Source organism: Hypomesus transpacificus, chromosome 11 (genome assembly GCF_021917145.1).
Source record: "Hypomesus transpacificus isolate Combined female chromosome 11, fHypTra1, whole genome shotgun sequence".
NCBI classification, from domain to species: Eukaryota; Metazoa; Chordata; class Actinopteri; order Osmeriformes; family Osmeridae; genus Hypomesus; species Hypomesus transpacificus.
The window spans coordinates 16,681,681-16,702,712 of record NC_061070.1 but is presented as its reverse complement, the minus strand read 5'-3'; the positions used below and the strand labels follow the sequence as shown (position 1 = coordinate 16,702,712).

Genomic DNA, 21,032 nt, shown 5'->3' with positions numbered 1-21,032 from the left:
GAGAATAGAGAGAACAGAGGAAGAGAGAGAGAGAGCAGAGAGAGAGAGAGAGAGAGAGAGAGAGAGAGAGAGAGAGAGAGAGAAACAGAGAGAGAACAGAGAGAGAGTGAGAGAGAGCAGAGAGAGAGAGAGAGAGAGAGAGAGAGAGAGTGAGAGAGAGAGAGAGAGAGAAAAACAGAGAGAGAACAGAGAGAGAGAGCAGAGGGAGAGAGAGAGAGAGAGAGAGAGAGAGTGAGAGAGAGAGAGAGAGAGAGAGAGCAGAGGGAGAGAGAGACAATAGAGATGTATAGAGAGAGAAAGAAGACAGGGAGACACTTGGGTAATTGCAACGCCTTAAGATGTACACTCACACTCACACATGTATAAAAACACGTGAACTTCTTACTGCAACCCCAACTTGAGCTAATCCTATGATCAGCATGACACCCAACAGATACCACATGAAGTCACATATAGTCATATTCAATGTCCACCCTTTATTAAACCACGTATTCAATGTCAGTGTCACAGTGTCATTACACATGATAAACATGTCCTTAGAAAGTATGACCACTGAATGTGAGAGATAACTCCACTCTCCAAAGTTTAAGGATCTCTCTCTAGGCCAAGGCCCTTTGATGAATCACTTCCCTTTCAGCCCTTTCAGAGCGCAAAAAAAAAGGAGAGAAAATAAGCTCAACATTGCAATTTAGTAAGTCTTATAAATCAGTTGCTGACCACTAATAATTTTGCTTCAGGAGAATTTATATGTTTAATCACCAACTGCAGGTGTTAGGGCTTTGCTTTACTCATTACTATAAGATATATGAAGCAGGCTGGGCTTCTCCGCGCACATACACACGCTCACACACACGCTCACACACACACACACACACACACACACACACACACACACACACACACACACACACACACACACACACACACACACACACACACACACACACTTCTCAGCAGGACAAAAGGGAGGACAAAGCAATTAGCTGGCTGTTATTTAAAGGGAACCTTTGTAGTCATTTAGACGCCACTGTGGATTTTCAAATGTTTCAATTCAGCACTGAAGTCATTTGAAAAATACCAGTGGCAACGATGGCAGTCGCAATTACAATTCATTCCGAATTAAAACGGGAGCTCTTGAACACTGTCATATCTGATAGTCCAACATTTTTCTAGTCCTTGTACCTGTGTCGTGTTTGGTTACGGCCAGGGGGCTGCCACTGCCTTCTCTCCTGCCTTCGTACCTCGGGCCGTTGGACTGGTACCAGAGGGAACCATCCACACCGGGGGGGACGACGGCGACACGGGTGATGACAACCGCAGAGTCACAAGACGTTCAGTAACATCATGTGTATGATGGTGGAACAAAAAGGAGATTATTAAGAGGCTGTGTCTGAGAACCAAAGTCCTACAGGTGAAACCAGCTGTAAAACCAAGAGAGGCTTGTGTAAAACCACTCTGACGCTGTTGGTACACATACGCACACACATACACAAACTAATGTACACTCAAACACTCTTGCTCACACACTCACACACACACACAGTCACTTAGACACCCCAGCCTGAGGCTGTTTGGCCATCATTACAGCAAGTCTTCCCTCCCAGGACCGAGTTTGGCCACCACTCCAGCTGACCACACCAGCGCTGCCCTCTCTGTGTCCACCACCTGCCGTCAGCATGTTGGTCTTGGCAGGCCGAGAGCTTGGCATGGCTTCCTGTGTTTGCCGAGGTGCTGGTCAGGGCCTGCTCCCAGTTCGTGCCCTTTGACCTCTGGGTTGTAGTAACAGCTTGGTGAGGGAGGACTGGACACACACTCCTGTATGCCTATCAGGAAGTACCTGGCTACCTACCAGGAAGTACCTGGCTGCTTACCAGGAAGTACCTGGCTACCTACCAGGAAGTACCTGGCTACCTACCAGGAAGTACCTGGCTCCCTACCAGGAAGTGCCTGGCTGAGGCAGTCGTGTTTGACAGGAACACACTGGCTGTTTTGTTGTATCTGGAGTTCAAAGTCTGTCCACTGCCAGAAAAACATAGGACACATAAAGATATCAGATGTTATCTCACATGTGGAACAACTGCCTATTGGTCAGCTGTGGTTCTTAAACTTGTTTCATTACAGATACAGTTAAATCCATTTCACATTGTAACTACATATTATTGCATATTAGTTGTCAGTAATTGCCATGTTGGTAAAGCAGTTATTGAAATTCTGTTGCATCTTAAAGTGACTGTCATGTAAAGTGAAGCCTGCTCGCCTTCCATACAAACAGACAAGAAAAGTTCATATTCATTCACATGCTGATAACCACATAAGGAATCACGGACTGTAAACGATATAAAACATTCTCCAACTACAATTTTTTCCAAGTTTAACCTTAAGATCAAAACATTGAAATACGGTTTCATCATTTCGCACCAACAAAATATGTACAACGCAACAATACAAGAGCATTGTTAAGTAGACAACTTGGAAAGCCAAAGGTTGTTTTGCTAGTTTAGAGCTCAACGCTAACTGGTGGGTTGGACACGCAGCCTCTGCAGAGGCTGAGGGTTTGAGCGGAGCACATGAAGAGAGCGATTAGGCCGTCTAAACGGAGGGATACTATCCCCTTTCGCTTCCAAAAAAATAAGACAACTTTTGAAGTGTGTTTACATTTGAGGCGAAAGAGCAAAGGTGTGCTTTGGCGTTTCAGGCAAAAGTGTGTACAGGCTCTTCTGTGTGTGTGTGTGTGTGTGTGTGTGTGTGGTGTTTGCAGCAATTCTTGTCTTTATAAACATTAACAACCCAGGTAAATGACATGGTGTCCTCTGCACATGCCTGTTGGCTCTCGCTCTCTCTCTCTCTCTCTCTCTCTCTCTCTCTCTCTCTCTCTCTCTCTCTCTCTCTCTCTCTCTCTCTCTCTCTCTCTCTCTCTCTCTGTCTCTCTCTCTCTCTCTCCTCTCTCTCTCTCTGTCTCTCTCTCTCTCTCTCTCTCTCTGTCTCTCTCTCTCTCTCTCTCTCTCTCTCTCTCTCTCTCTCTCTCTGTCTCTCTCTCTCTCTCTCTCTCTCTCTCTCTCTGTCTCTCTGTCTCTCTCTCTCTCTCTCTCTCTCTCTCTGTCTCTCTCTCTCTCTCTCTGTCTCTCTCTCTGTCTCTCTCTCTCTGTCTCTCTCTCCTCACAGGTTCAGAGGGCCAGGGTGGACTAATCGTGTCGGACCCTGAGGCCCCATACATGTGCACATAACTCACAACTCATTCAAACACTGGTGAGCACACACACACACTCACACACACACACCAAAGCTCTCTCTTTCTCTAACTCTCCTTGCCCCTCTCTCTCACTGTCTCTTCACACACACACACACACACACACACACACACACACACACACACACACACACACACACACACAGCCCATGGCTACAGTGTTCAAACAGGCGTGGTGTTGAGATAGGGGGCTGGGAGAACAGGGAGGTTTACAGAGGTCCAGAGCAGGTTATTGATCAAGGTTAGTTTACTGTGAAAACGGTACCGTCCCTGCTGGCTCATGGCTCAGGGCCTTCAGAACAACTCCAGTGGACTGAGCGTGTGCGTGTGTGTGTGTGACGTTGATCTCACAGTTAGCATTCAAATGGGCATGCGAGTGTTGGTGTATAGTTGTGTGGTGCGGCGTTTGTGCGTCACTGTTTGTCTGAAAAGATGTTCTCATTGATGAGCGTGGTTTGGATGGATTACTGTGGACTGAGATTGACTGTATTCACCTAGCGGTCCACTCACTGGTGGTGGGTGATACTGTACGTAGGAGACACAGTCAATGCTAAAACCGACTCTCTGTTTAGCTATTCTCAAGTCATTGACGTCTGGTCGGGAGGGAGTTTTGAAAAAGAGGAACCGCTGCACCTTTATATGTGTCACCACTCAAGGTCTCCTGTCTTGTAAAACACTTCACTACCAAACCTGTCTGAGGATATCTGTCCTTGTGGGAGCGCGGCCCTGTCCTGTGATGCCCTGCCCTCGTCCTGTGATGCCCTGAGGTGCCCTGCCCTCATCCTGTGATGCCCTTAGGTGCCCTGCCCTCGTCCTGTGATGCCCTGAGGTGCCCTGCCCTCGTCCTGTGATGCCCTGAGGTGCTCTGCCCTCGTCCTGTGATGCCCTGCCCTCGTCCTGTGATGCCCTGAGGTGCCCTGCCCTCGTCCTGTGATGCCCTTCCCTCGTCCTGTCCTGTGATGCCCTGAGGTGCTCTGCCCTCGTCCTGTGATGCCCTGAGGTGCCCTGCCCTCGTCCTGTGAAGCCCTGAGGTGCCCTGCCCTCGTCCTGTGATGCCCTGAGGTGCTCTGCTCTCGTCCTGTGATGCCCTGCTCTCGTCCTGTGATGCCTGGAGGTGCCCTGCTCTCGTCATGCCCTGCCATGAATCCCCTTACAAAGGAAACACACACATGCTTCTGAAAGGTACATTTAAATGAAATTATATATTTGAGGGCTCACAGGCCACTATAACTGGGATGACCTCATCCACCGTATGTGTGTGATTGTAGACTTGTTTGTTTATGGGAAGAGATTAGAGACATGAGACAGATTTTAACAGCCACCTTGCTGTCTAGGCTATGAGATATTTGTCCAAGATATGTGTGTGTGTTATGTGTGTATGTGTGTGTGTGTGTGTTATGTGTGTATGTGTGTGTGTGTGTGTGTGAGGCAGACCCAGTTCTTTAGTCAGTGGGTACATCATCGTCTATGTAGTCCCGTGGGTGTGCTGGTCTGCCCTCCACAAGCACACACAAGCTTCTTTGGGCTGTAATAGGATTTCGCTTGGCACAGTGTCATCTGGGCTTGTAGTAGTATCTAGGGTGCAGATAGGGAGGCAATTTGCTAAATCAAATACTGGACGCATACGCATTAAGAAATGTTTTGGCAAAAAACACTATGCAAGTTGGCTTTTTAGCTAGTTTGGCTAACTGTTCACCAAAATCAAATAGATGGCTTACAAAGCTGTTTGACACTCTGAAAGCTAGTAATACAGGTAATACAATGATTGTTATGTGCCTTGTTTGTGCCAACTACCACAACTACTGTCCTCAAATGCACAATTCAGATTTAATTTGTTTTTTATTTCTAATGTTTGGGGTCAGGGACAGAGCTGCCCCTAGACTAGCATTCATGCACTGAGTAGGTGATTTGACCTCCCTTATGAAAGGTTTTTTTTTTAAAGAGAGAGGTATCTTAGAGCATGCCAAGTCAGACATACAGATGTAGATGTACCTGGACAGTAGATCACTAATGCCTTCCCACCAGAATCAGGCCTAATAGCTGCGTCCGTCAATTAGACTCAGGTCTTAAAAGGGCTTGCAGGGCCATTTATGTAAAAATAAAAAGCAAAAAAGTACTGGAAAAAAGCCATGAATTAGAGTTATTTAGTTCCACAGAACAGAAACAAAATAAGAAACACATTTATTGCACACCATTCATCTTGAGACAGTAGTGACTGTTCCTGGTCATTTGCATAAGGATATATATATATATATATATATATATATATATATATATATATATATATATATATATATATATATATAGTCCAGACAGCAGAGGCAGTGCAACATGAACATTACCATGTGGAATTCAGTTCACACAGCAGAAACACACGTACAGTTTGTACAAAAATCACTTGGAACCGTGCCCAGTATACTCGCGAAAAGCTATCATAATCAAGTTTGTGAATATTAAGTAGGTCAAGCCAAGAGTCTTACAGCCACAAACATCCAGCAGATAGTCTTACAGGCACAAACATCCAGTAGATAGTCTTACAGGCACAAACATCCAGTAGATAGGTCTTTTGGACGAGTCACATTTAAATATCTCATTTATAATGGAATTTTGGCACACAGTCCCTGACACCATCATTGTAGTTACTATTTCTCTTCCTTTTCTACACTCAATCCCCTCACCCCCTCCCCCTCCCTACTTCAAATCATCCCGATCTTTAGACTCAAGGCCAAAGTCTGCCAAACAGATTAAGAGAGTGACTACCAACCAAATTCTACATTCTCTTCTAAATCTTTGCTGGCTGACCAACCTGGCATGGGGATGTTTAGAATAGGACAGTCCAGGCTGGGACCTGACAAGCAGGAGAGCGGAGGAGGAAAGCATTCACCACAGTAAGACTGGAAAGAGAGATCACGGATCCTGCCACTAGTTATTGAACCAGTCCAGCAGGCTTTACTTTCATCTACACTGCAACACACAGAGTTGACAGAGAACAAACCTACAAATTCATTATGTATTATTAAGAGTAGCTCCGATGGCATCCACATTCACTCACAATGTTTTGGTCCTAACGATATATGTAACAGTTCCGTTGTCATTTTGACATGAAGTGATGAAGTTAAATATATTTTCATAACAGTTCTTCTGGAATGCAATGATGCAACAGAAGCACATTAGTAAGACTTAGATATGGACAATTATCTTATTTGGGAGAAAATGTGCATATAAACCAAATGAGAAACGTTGCATGGTTATGTGTGTGTGTGCATTGGAGGAAGGGTGTTACTCTAACAGCATGCACTTTCAGCCAGCAGTCTACGATTCCAAAGTGCTGATTTCACAACACTCCGAGTCCACATCACAGATCCACACGGCCCCAGTAGAGCCAGAGTTGTGAAAGCACAATATGGTGCCCATATGTCTGTGAAGGCCTGTGTACATCTGCTGTCTGGAGCAACTAAGAAATGCAGCCGGGATCCATTTCAGATCTACCTCTCGAGAGGATGCTGAGGACCAGTTTAGGATGACCAAAAAAAACTACAATCTTTGTTCCCAGTCAGGCAGGAAGGTGTGAGTGTAGCCCCTTCTCTGTGCTTTTCTCCTGCCCTCTTTATAGAAAACCTTCCCTCCTTTCTTCACGCACCACCTCTGTTTTCCAGATTATATGCTTAGCGCTCACTGCAGGCTAGCTAATCACTCTGGTGGGGGAGGGGAGGAGGGGGGTCTCGCGACCCCCACCGGTCCCACCCCCTCACTGCCCACGGGGGTTGTCACGGTGACAGTAGTGTGACAGTAATCTTGCAGTGACAGTTTTTGGGCCACGTTGTCATTAAGCCTACCACCGTGACACTGAGAAGATTGCCCGGAAGAGGGCCCAGCCACACAACACAGGAGCAAACCAACCAGGCTGATAGAATAAAAAAAACACATCCCTCTCAAAATAGCATCCTCAAACTGATAATTGGTTTATGCAAGGCGATGACGCGCTGGAGAATTTAACTCCTGTATCCATGTAAACAACACAAGTCCTTTTCTACGACACAAAGTGCTGAAGAGGAGGCAAGACATAGCATCAAGAATTAAAAAAGAAGTTGAGATTCAACATCTCTGATAATACTATTTATAATTTCCTTCAAAAACAATGTGGAACATCTCTAATCGCTAATTATGATGTCTCCATGAATGTGTCAGTGACAAAATATTAATAATATTAGTCATTTGGACAAAAGAAAATGAGCTAGATTTAAGAGCACTGTCAGTAGGACTTTGTTCAACATCTCCATAAATCCTCATACGAAGACAATAACACAAGAGAGACTACATTTGAACATGTTTCAGTCTCTCATTCTCATTTCAGTCTTTTCATGAGTATTTTCTCCTTTCTCCATCTTTTTCTTTCTCCCTCTCTCTCTCTCTCTCTCTCCCTCCCTCCTCCTTCCTCCTCCAGTCTTCTCTCTACGTGGGTATGGTTTGACAGGAGAGCAGATGGTGGTTTAAGCAGGGAATTTATTAGCGCCACAATCTTAATGTTGCAGAAAGAAAAGAAAAGGACTTGCATCAAACCCACTGACAAATGCACTTGCTAATATTAATGCTCTCCTCATTCATCCAATATGCTTCCTAATTGCTTTCCTGTACAGAGTAAAATGGCACCTGCTGCTTAACCAGGGCAACAGCGACAGGAGAGCAGAGAGAGGGTTTGGGGGCAATGTGTTTATGTGTGTGTGGTCTGTGTGTGTGTATGTGAGTGTGTGTGTGGTGTGTGTGTGTCTTTCGATCCTCCTTTTCTCTGTTGTGATGGATGCTGGGTTGTGGATCATGCTCTGGGCCTGTCACTGTTCCTAATTAAAGTTTTATACTTACAGCATGAAAAAAGATGGAAACAACCAAAAAAAAAAAAAGAGAGAAAAAGCCAGCAGTAAACAATCTATTATGAGAGAGGCTGAGTTATGAGATGAAGAGAGAGAGACTTTCCCTTCTCAACCTTGCTTTCTCATCATCTTCAAGACATCAATCCGTCACATCGCACAGGTAACAATAACACGATGGTTTAAGGAATATATGATGTTTCGCCTCACTGGTCGAATACAAGCAAGTGGAAATGTTTCTACCATACGAGTATAGAGCACCACTATGGTTACATTATACGCTTGAAATTTGCACCTAACAACAGGGCCTGAATTCGAATGGCTAAATCACCTTCATCCTTCATCATGTAAAAGATGAAAAGCTATTTCAGGTATTTCTACAGCATGTGATGATGAGTACTGTCAGGTTTTGCCAAACATCATAAAAGCAAAAGCCATTACACCGAGTTGTAGCTGTGTACAAGTATACTTAGTGAACATGCCACCTTCAAAGCATCACTCTTTGATGGCTGCAAGCAATTTTCCAGAAAGCTTGGACTTTCATAGTCAAAGTGATATACTGTACAGCTTCGTCACTTCTCAGTCTTGTTGGCATGCGGGCCTGAAGATGCTGCCAATTATACAGCAGGGTTTATTCTGCTGATCTGCTCAAATTTTACATTCCAATTTGACAGTATGTATAATGTACAAGCTCCTTTGATTGGCATGAGTATGTATACAACATTGTATCCCATTCACGCATTGAGGTTGAAAGAAATGTATTTGCTAAAGGTATTAATCAGTTGTGTTGCAACTTGGGAGGATATTTTTGTAATATATTACATGTGTAGTCAAAATGTATGTGTTTATCATCTTAAATCAAATTACATATATTTTCTATTTTAAACATAGTGACTATATTTCCCCGTTTATAGTTAGAGTCAGGGCAATGTATGGAACATAGACAGTTGAGTACACAGACTGCACTGGTTAACCCCAAATCAATCAATGAACTAGGGGCGTGTGAGGTGTAGCAAGTAAAGTGTGGTTCTTCCTTCCATAAACACAAAGGCATTGTGCTCAGAACCACAGCAGCCTGTATAGACTAGCACGCTCTCATACCCCAGGCCTGTTTATCATGGTATGGGTATTTTAGGATCAGAGCAAAATGGTTCCCCTGAATAAATCAGTGGCACATTTGCAAGCCATCGCCATGGCGAGAAGATGGGAGCATCATCGCCTGAGATAGATTACCCACAATGCTTTTCAAGAAGGCAACTAATTAGCAGCATAAAGGTCAAGTTAAGGGCCCAGTGTGATTAGAGAGAGGGGAGAGAGAGGTAGAGAGACAGAGGTAGAAAGAGAGAGAGAAAGCTGGAAGAAAAAATGAGTGAAGAAAAAAAAACTGCTCACACACTTAAGTGATTTTTGGACCTGTGCCAGAATCTATTTTTCTCCCTTTTCTTCTCTGGTTTTCACCACTGTAGCTAGCTCATTGCGAATGGTGGCTTTCAATATTTAATGAAATGCTTATGTTGCAGCACCTGGACACATCTTCTAAGCCGGCCAATCAGCAAGGGTCCCAGGAGGGTCATTACAGCAGCCATTTGCAGAAAGGGCAAAAGCCGAGCCCAGGTGCCAGCCATGATGCCAGGCCTCTGGAATCCACACTCATGAACACAGCAGGGAAGAGGGATTGTTGTTGTGGAAACAGAACAGGAGGGGGGTTGGGTTAGGTGGATTGGCTGTTTGTGGAAGTTGCGTGTGGAGGGTTAGAAGGACTGAAAGAAAAACATGTGTTTGGTCACTGTATCCCCACTGAGGGTGGAACAGCACTGCCATGGGCAACTGTGCTGGCTCCTCCACTGCTGTGGTCTGGGGGATGTGTCGGAACACGACTCAGTGGAACACAACCGACGGTTATGCTTCCCTGTCAACACAAAGCATTTTTTTGGATCCAAACAGCAATCCATGCGTGTGTTTTGGACTCGGCTCTGCTGGAGCTTCTGTGGTTGGGTCCTGTTCTGCCTCGGGGAGGAATCTCCAGGTCAGAGAGGGGGGGGAGGGGTAGGAGAGGGGGTGGGGGAAAGGGGGGGAGCAAGAGGAGGAGGAAGGAGGGGATGGAATGGAGGTGAAAGGAGGGGAGGGAGGAGGGGGGAGAAGGTTGGAGGGTGGATAGAAGGGAGGAGAGAGGGTGAAAGACGAGGGAGGAGAGAGGGGGAGAGAGATGAGAGAGGGAGGAGGAGGAGAGACGGAGGAGGATGGACGAGGAGAGAGAGGAGGAGGGAGGGAGGAGAGAGGGAGGGGGAGGGAAGAGGAGAGAGGAGGAGGAGGGAGGGAGGAGAGAGGGAGGAGAGAGGAGGAGAGAGGGAGGAGAGAGGAGGAGAAGGGAGGGAGGAGAGAGGGGGGGGGAGGAGGGAGGAGGAGAGAGGGCAGTACAGAGGGGGAGGAGGAGAGAGGGGGAGGAGGGGGGAGGGGAGGATACCTGGAATGAGATCTATGGAACAGGGAGTCCACCGATGATGCCGCCAGGTGTGGGGCTTATACGTAAACAGTTGTGTAAGCATGCTAATTGTGCCACTTAGACCCCCAAGCTGTGTGCGTTTACTTCAAAATAACACAGCCAGGCATCAAAACCTGTAACCAACAGCTGCCACTACAGACATGGCAGCCATTTAGGCCTCTCTCCCTCTCTCTCTCTCTCTCTCTGTCTGCCTCTCTCTCTCACTCTCAGTCTCTCTCTCTCTCTCTCTGTCTCTCTCTCTCTATGAGAGAGAGAAAAGGGGAAGTGATAGATATCGATAGAGATTATAATGAATGTTTAAAAGGAATGGCACCTTCAGTGGGCCTGTGGTAATGTGGGGTGACAGTGGATTTGTACTAATAACCCCGAAAAGTGGTGATAAAATACTGCTGGCTCTTACTGTGGTCCTGATGGATGTGCTAGGAGTAATTCAACTCCATTAGGAGTGTGTGTGTGTTGGTGGTATGGATGAGGTTACTGCGTCAACTACAGTCTTCCGGCTAGGACTGAACTCAGGATTGTACGGTTATAAACACCGAACCCTCCTCCCTCCTTTCTTCGTGGCAGAAATGTCCAACTGAATGTATAAAGTTAAGGCTCCTGACACAATAATAACATCATATTTTAACATGTTGACACGTAAATGTCAGAATGGTATATGCTTTGCTCTGTGTCTGTGTGTGTGTGTGGGGGGGGAGGGTTCATACACACATGCTTATGTGGGCAGTAGTTGGCTAAACATTCCTACTGTGAGGCCACCAAAGGATTTCCACATTACCCTAGGAGTAACCTGGGTCGACCTCCCCTCTCCCTGAGAATGTGTTACGAAGCATTTCAACTTCATATTCAATTTCAGTCACCTTCTGTTTATTCCTCTTTAATTATTTTCATTTTTCCCAGCCATGAAATAAAAATCTATGAGCAGATTCCCTGAGCTCTCGTTATCCTGTTGCACAGATTTTATAGAGCACTAAAGCAGCAGAGAAATGAACGCAGGAATTTGACCCCTGCTGTTTAGGCCACTGAAAGGTCAGAAAATTAATTTTACAGACTGTTAAGGAGGGAGGGTGGAAGTGAAGTTAGAAAAGAAAGAGAGGAGGGTATGGAAAGGTTAAAAACACAATCAGAAATCAGGCAACATTAACTTTTTCAACTGGAGGTGGTTTAACTTGTGTTTCAGGGGTTACTATAATTTCCATCACTATTCTAACAGTACACTACATTGTGTGTCAGTTTCTATTCACAATCATGAACATATCATCTTGGAAACAAGAGGTCTGTACGGTCTACGCTCGCCTGATTCTGCTCGACTATTTTAAGAAAATATTGGCAATCTGGAGTGACAACAAAAAAACCAGAATAAGAGATGCATGATTTGCGATTGAATGATCGAAGGATGGACAAATAAATAGCCCTTCGTACGATAATGCTCCTTCATGCCATCTAGCAACCCGGGAATTATTTTGGTAGCATGCACATTCAAGCCAGGCTTCTGTTTTTCCACTACAAAGGACATCAAACATGCTAGGAGACCTTTCCAGTGCAAGTGCACGGGGGGAGAATAAATCTATTTTTGTGTTTTGGGCCGATTGCATTTTTAAATACCCCTGCTCTGATCCAATCCACACTGCAGAACTCAGCTGTACAGGACAGCTGGTCTCGGAGCGGAGGACTGTGGGTGGGGACAGAGAATTACTGGAGATCAGTTCCAGAAATTCGACAAAACTCGATCACAAGACATGTATGTTCATATGGCTATAATGATGGAAGAGATCTTGACTTTAAGGAACTACTGTACAGTAGCTGTCAATCTCAGCGTTTAAACTGTGTACTAAATGAAAGTACATTAATGTCGTAGATTGGAAATTATTCAACTAGCCAAAACAATCAAACAGTTTATGGAGTTTTGTCAATCGTTAAAATTTAAGATTTCTTGACTGGGCATCATTCCAACTCACTTGTAATGCAAAACTGCAGGAATATATAATATATGAATATTTCCAGAACTATAACACCCAGGCAGAGAGAGACAGAGGGAGAGAGAGAGACAGAGAGAGGGGGGGGGAGACACAGAGAGAAGGAGAGAGACAGAGAGAGAAAGAAAGAGAGACAGAGAGACAGAAAGACAGAGAGAGAGAGAGAGAGAGAGGGGGGGGGGGGGGAGAGAGGGGGAGAGGGAAGGAGGAGGACGAGAAGAGGAGAAAGATCCTCTGGCAGCCTGCCACTCATGTGAGCACCTTCCTAAGGAGGGCAGAAAATCAAACGCAAGGAAAGAATTAAATAAGAGAGAGAGAGAGAAAGAGAGAGAGAGAAAGAGAGAGAGAAGAAAAATGATTTCTTATAAATAGCAGGGCTCGCCAGAAGGCAAAGGAAATGAGAGCAAGCGAGTGCTGGTATAAGGGCTTGAGCTTGACACGGGGCTTAAAATTGAGAGGGGGCGGAAATAAGGGACCTACTGCGAGAAAACGTCTCCAACCAAAGCAAGGATTAGTGTTCCAGCCTCCTCCTTTGCCAAGATCCGCCAGAACAACTAATCACCTTCCACAGTTTTTTTTCCCTCTCCCCTCTCTCCCCCTCTCTTTTTCTTCTTCCTTTGCTCTTTAAAGTATCATTTCCCCCTCTCACCGTCATTATGGCTAAAATTAAGCAGAGAATGTTCTGCCAACGACGATTAGGCACATCAGAGTAGCGTGGTGTTGAGAGGGGGCATGGTGTTAGTCTCAGAGCAGACCTGCATGGTGTGTTAGGAGGTACGAGATACAGAGACGTGTTCCAGAGATAAATGACCTTCCTCTCCCTGCGTCTCCTTCCTAGTCACTTCATCCTTCATTTCTTGATGATCTTTCTTTTTCTCTGTCTATACGTCAATCTGTCCTTCTTTCCTTTCTCATCTTTCACCACTTTCTTTCTTCACAGACTCAACAAAATATGACAACTGTAACAGGAGAGTCTGCATAAACGTAAACAAGTCAAATTGATCACCTAGAAGATGAGGCAATGTGGGAAGCAGACAGGGAGAGATTAAGCTTTTCCCTCTCTTGATAGAGCAGCGTTCCAGAATGTTCAATTTGAAAGAGACACTTCCTCAACAGATGCCTAAAACACAATTTCACCAAGCTAGAGTGCGAAGACACTCTGTCTATAAATACCCCATGTGATTTGAATAGGTGTGAGCCAAAGGCAATTAGGCAGTGTTCACAATGTACAACAAAGGCAATGTGTGCTTGAATATTCATTTACAAAACAACTGTAGGCTGAGGCATGCAATAATCTATTTACTAAATGTTACTGCAAAAACCAAGTTGCTTTTTTTGGTAATAATGTTTGTCTTTCAGAGAAATCAAAATGGATACTTCAGCAAAACTCTGTTCTGGATACACCATCCGCATTAGCCTAGATAATAGCAAAGAACAAAAAGGAAAACATGACATGTATTTGTAATGAGTACGTTGGTAAGATTTGTTCATAGCGTGTACAAAGAGTTGGTGTTATATAATCTGAAGTGAGTTTAAATGCATTTGCATTTGCTTAACAGGTTGTATTTTCTAAGCAGTCACTGTAAACCCCTTGAACAGTAAAGATATGTTGACATTGTGTATGTCATACATTCCTTTCAGAATGTACATTAAGATTCTTTATCAAATCATCCTGTCAATACCAGCAATACTAACAACAGTCAAGCTCAACCTATCAAATCCTCCAGAGTGAACACGTACAGACCAAATGATCCCTTCATACAACTTAAAATTCACAAGTAATTTACCGTTAAATTCCATAACAGGAAGCTCTAATTGTACAGCAAGTCAGATGTAATTGACTTGTTCTACTTGCATGGCGCTATTAACCCATTACCACTCTCACCAGTACACTGCTACAGTAGATGTAGAGAATGACAAGAGGGGGATGTCATGGGGGAGTGTGATCCATAAGTCTCCAGTGACCACCCCTAATCCCCAAGGGGTTCCTCCAAAACTGACGTTTTTCATTATGTAACAGATCAGTAGGGCTTGATACAATTTTCAGGAGTGAATATCAGGTAGGCTAACAATGTCAACAATGATTGTATTTGTGGCAAAAAAAAATTACTATAGAAATATAGGGAACTAAAACCACCACCCTCATTATCATCACCACCATCATCACCACCATCATCACCACCATCATCACCACCATCATCACCACCATCACCATCATCACCATCATCATCATCATCACCACCATCATCACCACCATCATCACCACCATCATCACCGCCATCACCACCATCATCATCACCACCATCATCATCACCACCATCATCATCACCTCGTCAAACAACCAATGGTCTAAAACCCTGACAAACACGCAACAAACCCACACACTGTGCCACCAACTGGAAAGCAAGTACAAATCTCCCTGAACCAATGAAATCCAACCATATTCCACACTTCCAGGCCATGTGCTGCTCTTCCCAACAGCACATGGCCTGCTGTCTTGAGTCCCTGAACCAAGGTAGCCCTCCCTCTACTGTCCAGACACAGAAGTACAACTGTCCCTGCCTCTGCATCCTCTTGGTCACTTGATGGGGAATAAAGAGGGAAGGCTGTGCCAGGGAGAGCTAGGATTATCCTGTAGGGGAGCAGGTAGGCACGGCAATCTGGTAGGGTGTGGGCGTGAGACACTGGAGGGCTGGCGTCTCCTGGTGGGAGGACGAACTTCTGATCAACTGTAAAATACAACGGAGGGTGTATCGCTAGAGATCCATGAAGCAATCAATGTTGTCATAGCGTGGAATAAAAACATGAAGACAACGACAACTGTAACAATCAAAGATAGCATGAGAACAAAGGGTCTCGGATTTGAACAGTTAGGGTGTCAAAGTCATGCAAAGTGCTCTGGGTGAAAACATCCCCCTACAATTTGTCTATATTCTGTTGATCAAAGGTTTCATAGTACCATCAACAAGAGAAGACGTGAAGAAGAAGAAGAAGAAGAAGAAGAAGAAGAAGAAGAAGAAGAAGAAGAAGAAGAAGAAGAAGAAGAAGAAGAAGAGAAGAAGAAGAAGAAGAAGAAGAAGAAGAAGAAGAAGAAGAAGAAGAAGAAGAAGAAGAAGAAGAAGAAGAAGAAGAAGAAGAAGAAGAAGAAGAGATGAAATGACAAAGAACAACCGATAATCAAACGACAATCTGAAGGTCTGTCACTCATCTGAAGACGTCCTCGACATGTTGCTCCGGACAGCAGTGGCCAGTGCGCTTTGCAGAGACACAGACCCCGAGTTAGAGTGGCACACTTTTGTTTTGATGCTTCTGCTGTACCAAGGCTATATCCTTTCATAATGACATATTGACTGGGAAGAACTTCATCCACCTGCTTTTGCTATCTCCTCTGTGTGACAAGGTGGTTCTTTGTTGCCTTGAGAGGAAAGAGGAGGCTTTGAGCTGCAGCTAGACTGCACGGCGGAAGACGTTCCAAGCATAAATGTAAATTATTGTTACTTACACATTTAACCTGACACCTACAATCCACCCCATTCAGAGAGGCTTTTAGTTGATCAGCGAAGGAATTCTGACATCATGTTGCCCCTCTTTTGGCCGGTATGTGCAACTGCATCTCTCCTCAGGAGGGGAAAGTCACCATCTACCCTTGACACAAAAAATACCAGAGGTGAGTAAGATAGAGCTGACTAGCAAGTAAAAACACAGTATGTTCAAATGAAAACACAAATAATGTTACACGATAACGTTTCCTTTGAGAACAATACTGTGTTTTCCTTCCATAAGGACCCATCTCCAAGAAGCCTGTCTTTATCCAACCATCCATGGTCCTATTCAACCCCTTTCTCATTCTCATTCTGTAGCCCTTCAACTTCTTCAATTTCTGCAAAAATGTCAAAGCAAATGATACATCTGTCTTTGAACTCTGTCCACTGCACACACCTACACCGCTCTGAGGAAGAGGGAACAGCTTAAGCTGTCTGGTGTATGTTTCCCTGTAGCGTGGTGCGGCATTTTAGATACGACCGACATTTAAGGAGTCCATTTTACATACTAACCCTGTGAACTACAGGAAGATTTTTGAAATAGGCTATTTTCAAAAGTCCTTTACACTAGATGTACGACAAGACAATCGATAAGGCCCTGTCAAGATATGATATTAGACCTGATTATTATAATTACTTTGTGTAATTAATTTTGTCTTAATATGAAGGCTTATATAAATGTGTAATTCAACCCCACTGAGGGAAAAGAAAATAAGATAATCACAAATGCATCTCTTATGAAAATCAATTACAGAATGGATATTCCAATAATGCAAAACCACTGCCCCTTAGTTTTCTCATGCATATCAACCAATCATGTTCTCCATTCATCTGGAAATAAATAAATAAATAATCATATTTCACACCGCCCCCCTTTCTGACGCAAAAACAGTATGGATTTGCGTGGCCTCACAAACAATTTTAATAAAAACTATCGATTAGCAATTGAGCTGCTAGCCTGTGGGTACAGGCTAGCAGCTCCCCCCCCCCCCCCCCCCCCCCCCCCCAGTGAGTCTAGATCATTATGACCTCATCGGTTGGATTCACTGGCACAGCTTTGGTCAATAATAGCCTGGCCAGATCCAGACTATTATACAGCAATATCTCTACTTTAGTAGTTCACACAGGTTCAATCAAAACTGTTTCTAGATCTGATAAATGAGTCACAAGTCAATATAGGTCAATAAAATCCAATGCTAGAGTTTAACAAAAGGTAACTTTAGCAATAAATATGGACACCCTAATTTACATGTAACACTGAAGAGTAGGTTATCCCAAACCACAACATTACATGTAGAGAGGATGCAATTACGAGTTCACTAAAGACACAACTACACAGAAACATGATGCTTTCTCAATCTTGACGAAATACTCAGATTGTCAACTAAACTGAAAAGCAGCCTTTGTGCTTTCCAACCCTCCCTTTCGCTCTTCCTCTCTCTTTTAAAACAGACATCCAGAACAGACAAAGAGACACACAGTAACCCTTTCAGACTCCTGCTTCTGAGAAGGTATCAAAGCCAAACATGGCTAAACAGTTTTAATTACCAGGCAGGTACTGTCCTTATGCTTATGATTTTAATTTTTTCCTGCAAAGACGGTAATGACATTCAAACGGCCTGCCGGCTGGTGACTATCTTTGCTATTCTCCAAGCTTTTCTTTCTTTCCACAAAAATGTGAATGCCTTATTTTATGGGATTATTTATCCTCCAGTCACTTTAGTAAATCTTTGTTCTGATGAACATTTACTTTAAATGTGTGTCCCCAAACACACAGCAATAAAGGTTTGTGGAGAGATCAATGTCTGTACAACCGAGACCAGCTTCAGTAATAAAACAAAACAAATGAACTGTGCATTATAGTGAACCTTGTTTTGTTCCACCCTAGTTGAAGGTTAGTCTATTCCTTTATAACCGCCTGGAAGAGAATCCTCATATTTCACACAGACCCAGAATTAATGACCACTTGAAAACAAGTAACACCCACCATGGTAAAGAAATCACAATTTACAGACCAATAACTTCCCTTTTGATGAGTCAATGTAGGTTGACTTTGACAAAGAAGCACTGTTGCCATAAAACAACACATTGCAGGACAGAATTATTTAAGATCACTCGTAGTATGAGGAACGGAACTAATTCCTTCAACGTTCGTTTATATGTTTGTATACTGAATAAAAAATAACTGTGACACCACAGTTAACTGCATCAAGTGGAATTATCCGTATTCACACCCTCATGTCTGCCTCATCAACTTAATTAATAGATAATTAATAAATGGATATTACATCACTCATTATTGTATATCAGGGAAACACAAAAAATTCAAAATTACATTGACATACCGTGTATAAAAGAAGAACTGCTGACATCTGAAAAACAGTTTTACAAAACAAAACTCAATAAAGATTTTTGAAGGAATGTGCAAGGTAATGTGCGTGGAAATGTGTGACAAGATTCCTTGTAGAGCACTTGGATTCACACAAGGCATTTTCACTGCATTCTACTAGGAAGCCCATGCCTCATTCCCTGCCCTCTGCTACTAAAGACTGCAGACAGAAAACCAGACTGTTTAGAACTCCATATCCCCAGTAGCATCTCACCCCCCCCCCCCCCCCCCCCACACACACACACACACACACACCCATTCAGTCACTCCCAAAAACAACCTTGCCTCCCAGTCCCACAAGACATCCACAAGTCATTTACACCAAAATTGCACCAGTCTCTCCCATTTTACATTTAGTCATTTAGCAGACGCTCTTATCCAGAGCGACTTACTGTAGGTACAGGGACATTCCCCCTGAGGCAAGTAGGGTGAAGTGCCTTGCCCAAGGACACAATGTCATTTTGCACATCCGGGAATCGAACCGGCAACCTTCTGATTGGTAGCCCGATTCACTAACCGCTCAGCCATCTGACCCCCAGGATAAGGACCATCACCTTCTAATCTGATCCGGTCATGCCACTGATCCTGGGATCCAGAGCTCATATGACAACCTCCATTCTACACTTCAGCATCCAACAAACAGAAATGTTATCAACGATAGGGCAAATTAGTGTTGACAGTGACACGCACACAAACATGTTGGGGTGGCTTTAAACAGATCTTTCACACGTTTCCCTAAAATAACAGGGTGCCATGTTTAAAGAGGTGGCAGATCTACTTCCTGTAGAATCATATGACTTATCACTGTTCTCACAAGCTCTGGTCCCCTGCACATATCTCACAAAGACCTTTAACCAGTTTTATCACAGCTTATGTAAATAACTGGAACCTGTGTGTGTGTCTTGTGTTGAGGTGTTAGACAATTATATGCATGCAAATGTATTATGACATTTTTTCATGTTATGTTAATAAGCTAATACAAACTTAATAAATACTATATGTGAGGAAAAAGTAAAGTGGCATCAAATCATCATCTAAACATAAATGTAAAAAAGGAAATCCTCCTGCATCCACACCAGAACAGAATCAAACACACAATATCCTCTTTCTTCTCTTCCCAGTCTAAAAATCCATCACAAAATTCAAATACATGCCTGCTCATGTCTCACTTCAGAGAGCGAGACAGAGAGAGAGAAAGAGAAAGAGAGAGAGAGTGAGAGAGAGAGAGAGAGAGAGAGAGAGAAAGAGAGAGAGAAAGAGAGAGAGAGAGACAGAGAAAGAAAGAGAGAGAGTCAGAGTCAGAGAGAGATGACAGGTATAAGACCCACACAGTGTAGTTCCAGCCAATTGCGTTCCAGAGAAGTGACCATGGGCCAGAGATAAACAAAGCACGATACATCATCCCTTCGGATGACAGAGCTGTCTGCCGGAGGCTACAGGGAAGAGAAAACACAGACAGAGACAGACAACACTGCCTCTGCTCTGGCTCCTGCTACACTCTGCTCACCGAATGGATCAAGCCTTTTTCATTCAGATTGCCATCTGTGTTGCATTCATTAATCTTTACGAGAGTCTGGTCTTATGTGTGACACAGAGAAAGAAAGAGAAAGAGAGAACGTCGCAGCCAATGTATGCTTTCAAAGGCTCAAATTACATCAAAATGTTCCCTGCACAAATTGTTTCCCCCCTCCACGCACACACTTACACACAAGGAGACAGTCAACACTTACCTGTTTTGCTGGAGCATCGTCACACAGTAATTTGAGCATTGTGTCCGTCACAACACAAACTCACATATTTCACCATGCACAGCCCTTGCCTGCTTCTCCCTTGTTTGAAGAAGAAAAAAACTAAAACAGCCCTGTCGGATTCCCTGTGCATCTGCCTGATTTTACAGCTTGGAAGCAGGTGAATGACAAACACATCAGCCTCTTCAATGCAAGCATGCAGGGCTTGACGCCTCCTCTGAGGAATCACAATCTTACAGGAAGCACAGTGATCCAAGCAGAATCGAAACACTTACGCTTCTGCTGGAATCCTACACATGGGAGGCTTTTATCATAATCATGATTTGACTTGATTTGAATGCTGCAGAGAACATACCGTATTTGAATCATATGATGAATGAATTATTTTGATGCAGGATGCCTTGTGGGAGGATGGGGTTTAGATAACAACCCAAGACTGGGCCTGGTGCTACTGGGCAGAATTTGATATTGTAGGAGATTGCTCTAGGAAATGCAGATTCTCCTTCAAAGACAATACGGTTGCAATACAGCCTTCACAAATAACAGAACTTTAGTTTGTGAAATGGTATGCCTCTATACCACACGGGATACCTGTGATACCCTGGTAAGGGATGAAAAAAGGTTATGAAAAAAAGTTTAGACATTTTCAAAAATTATTTTTGGGGAAAAGTTAAAAACATAGCCTAATACAAAAAACTGTTTTTAAACTAGAAACTTCTTTGAGTTGTGTGTGCTTTTTTTTCAAGTTCAAAAGTTTGAAAA

General features: G+C 43.8%; 1 long non-coding RNA gene across 1 annotated transcript; it reads right to left on the bottom strand.

Moving 5' to 3' along the window:
- Positions 1–272: 272 nt before the first annotated feature.
- LOC124473322 lies at positions 273–20,858 on the bottom strand. The gene is made up of 4 exons (XR_006956716.1): positions 20,253–20,858; positions 16,094–16,231; positions 1,183–2,019; positions 273–639 (listed from the first exon to the last, which is right to left on the bottom strand). It is a non-coding gene; the product is annotated as an uncharacterized LOC124473322 (long non-coding RNA).
- Positions 20,859–21,032: the final 174 nt, after the last annotated feature.